The following is a 3440-nucleotide window of genomic DNA, read 5'->3' on the forward strand; positions in this document are numbered from 1 at the left end:
CCGGTGAAGACCTGACCATTAGCTGGAGGCATGATGCTTCTCTTTGGCTAGTACTGAGAAGGCTGTACTCCCCATCAGACAACATGACAATGGAGGATAACCAGACATATCAGGCTTACTCTGTGGTCTACTGTAGTCAGAGCATTGATAGCCTGGGCAAGCTGCTGAAAGCTGGCATCAGTAGGGTACAGTTATCTGTTCTGCATGTGTCAGACCTAAGAACATATGTAATAAAGAATATGGAGGCATTCTAGAATATAACAATAAAATGAGTAATTCTAATGCAGGGACATAGAGCTTTTTATTTAAAAACAGAAACACAAGCCAGTTTCCAACATTTCGGCTGTATGCCTTTATCAAAAGCAAAAACAATAATGAAATAACACAATAAAATTAGGTTCCCTCCAACTCACAAACATTACTTCATTATCCAGAAAGGGGGACACCTCCCCCTGCCAATGAGTTAAGACATGTATCAAATACATGTGTGGTGAACTATATACAGGCTACACTCATGCAACACCTTTAGTTAAACAACTAGCAACACATTTAGTTAAACAACTAGCAACACATTTAGTTAAACAACTAGCAACACATTTAGTTAAACAATTAGCAACTACATTTCTGTACAAAACTCTATGATAGATTTTGCCATTAATAACTGCTTCATGGTCATTGGTCATTCATGTATTGTCATTATTAACTGCTTCATGGTCATTGGTCATTCATGTATTGTCATTAATAACTGCATCATCATGTTTAGTCATGCATGTATTGTTATTCACAACAGCATACAGCAGTTGTTATCTGAATTAAAACAGAAACAGAGCTAAATCCCACCCTTTTTCAGTTCCTCTTACCGACACATTTACAAGCAAAGATATGTGTTAGCGATTAGGTGTTGAAAAATACAAACAGAATCTGTTCAAACTTGGGGAAGTAAAAAAAATGCATTGAATTTTTTTCTAAAAGTTGAAATAGGATTATTTCAGATAATTTCAGAAGAATCAGAAAAAGTACACTCCAGGTAGAATATTTAAAAGGACTTCACCAGAATTGTCAAAACAAATCTCAAATAGTGGTTGACATTTGTACGGAGCACTTTAAACGACAAATGCCATACCTCAACATTACATCTGCATTAGCACAATGTCCTACATTAACCTCTGATGTCACATTTCAGTCCACAATGTCCTACAGTACATCAACCTCTGACCTCACGCTTCAGACAGAGGTTTCAGTTTAGCCCACAGTCTGTCCCAGAATGCCTGGTGCTGATTGGGGTCCTGGGGCCAGTCCAGATGAGTCCTGGTCTTCACCAGGCGAGCCAGCCTGTGGTGGGTAGACAGCCGGTGAGGGGGATCTTCTCCAGGAAGACCAGGAGGAGGATGTCCCTTTGCTCCACCTGCAGCCTGGAGGTGGCCAGCTTCATCTCCAGAGAGCACCAGTTACTGCACAGGTAGTGGCAGCTGACTAGACAGAGGGTGTGGCGGCTCCGGTAAAGGCTATCTGTGATGTTCTCCACAATGTCCTTCCCCAGCTGGAAGTCCCTGCTGTGCAGACAGAGGCGCAGGAAAGGAGGACCCCTCTGCTCCAGGTTAGGTAGCAGCTCCTTCACCACCCAGCGCTCGTCCTTCCCGCAGTAGGAGACAAACACATCATAGTGGTAGCGCCTCCTGGTGTTGGATCGCATGGCCTCCGACAGCCAGCCAAGTGTGATGTTATGGACCAACACCACCAGCATGAAGAACAGTACTCCCAGGACAGTCACAGCAAAAAGCACAAAGCCCAACTCCACCTTTGTGCAGTTGGCTTCTGTGTAATTGAAAAAATTAGGTGTGTCTAGTCCATTGTCCGACAAGCATATCATGTCCTCCAAAGCAGACATAACGGGATGTGAATACGGAGTAAGCATGAGCACTTCAACCTGCCTGTACTCTTTGGCCCATGTAATGAGCCAAGCATTGTCACAACTGCAAAACATCTGTAAATTATCAAACGTCAAATACTTAAGACTAGAGAGAGGTTCAGTAAAGCTGTAGAATACATTATAAATGTTCTCGATACACAAATACAATGTTTTCAAGGATTTAAAGTCTTTAGTTAAACTTCCCTCCAAAGAATAAATCCTGCAGTTGTCAAGTTCCAGAAACTCCAGTTTGGTCAGGTTGTGAAAAATGTTGTCGGCAGAACGCTGTATTAAAAGATCCACCTGATGTAGAGTCAGTTTCCTCAGGTGAATCAGCTGATTAATTGATGTTAAATCAACACTTTTAGCTTAAAGCTTAGATCTGTAGTCAAATGTCTCCACAGACGTGAAGTACTTTCCCATGAATTCAGATCCACAAAGGAATTCTTCAGCATCAGCATGAAGATGGGTTACAGACTGAAAGAAGGGTCTGTCACAGTCCTGAAATGACACCGTCTGGCCTTTGAGCTGGAGACTCAGGTTCTGTTTAGATGTGATGTTACTGCCGATAATCAACTGCATTGGCCTCATAGCTGAACTAATGTACAGATGGGTCAGCTGACTCAGAATGCCACCAAATATAAGTGTCAGATTCAGCTTGATCACAGGTTCTGTTAGTGGATTGTTAAATTGCCCGAGAAACACTTGTTTTAGAGACGTGAGGTGTGTGAAAGACATTGCCTCAATGTTGTGAATAAGTGGATTGTTCCTGAGGTCTAACCATGTCAAACTATGTAAACCAAAAAATGTGTTTGCATTTATCTGTGTTATCTTATTTCTTGTAATGTCTAAGGACTCCAGATTTGTTAATCCCAGGAAAGCAAAGTCTTCAATGTTTGAAATTAAATTATGTGTTAAATCCAGATACTGCAGCTTAACAAGACAGCTAAATTGTTTAGCAAAAAGCATGTGTAGCTTGTTCAACCTTAAAGTCAATTTTGTCAGTTGTAAACCAAAAAATGTGTTTGTATATATCTGTGTAATATTATTTATTCCAATGTCTAAGGATTCCAGATTTGTCAGTCCCAGGAAAGCAAAGTCTTCAATGTTTGAAATTAAATTATCTGCTAAATCCAAATACTGCAGGTTAACAAGACAGCTAAATTGTGTGATCAAGTTCATATTTATATCAAAAAACAGCTTTTTACATTAGCATGTGACGTTCAGAACTAGCATACCCCCCGCAAACTTCCGGGGAATTTACTAAGAATTTACTAAATTACTCACGATAAACGTTCACAAAAGCATAACAATTATTTTAAGAATTATAGATACATTACTCCTCTATGCACTCGATATGTCCGATTTTAAAATAGCTTTTCGGATGAAGCACATTTTGCAATAGTCGGAGTAGATAGCCCGGCATCACAGGGCTAGCTATTTAGACACCCGGCAAGTTTAGCCTTCACCAAAATCAGATTTACTATAAGAAAAATGTTATTACCTTTCCTGTTCTTCGTCAGAATGCACT

The 3440-nt window shown here is 40.3% G+C and overlaps 1 pseudogene; it reads right to left on the reverse strand.

Moving 5' to 3' along the window:
* Window positions 1-1217: 1217 nt before the first annotated feature.
* LOC115198858 (toll-like receptor 13) lies at window positions 1218-1888 on the reverse strand (annotated as a pseudogene).
* Window positions 1889-3440: the final 1552 nt, after the last annotated feature.

The sequence above is a fragment of the Salmo trutta genome, chromosome 1 (assembly GCF_901001165.1).
Source record: "Salmo trutta chromosome 1, fSalTru1.1, whole genome shotgun sequence".
In the NCBI taxonomy this organism is placed as follows: Eukaryota; Metazoa; Chordata; class Actinopteri; order Salmoniformes; family Salmonidae; genus Salmo; species Salmo trutta.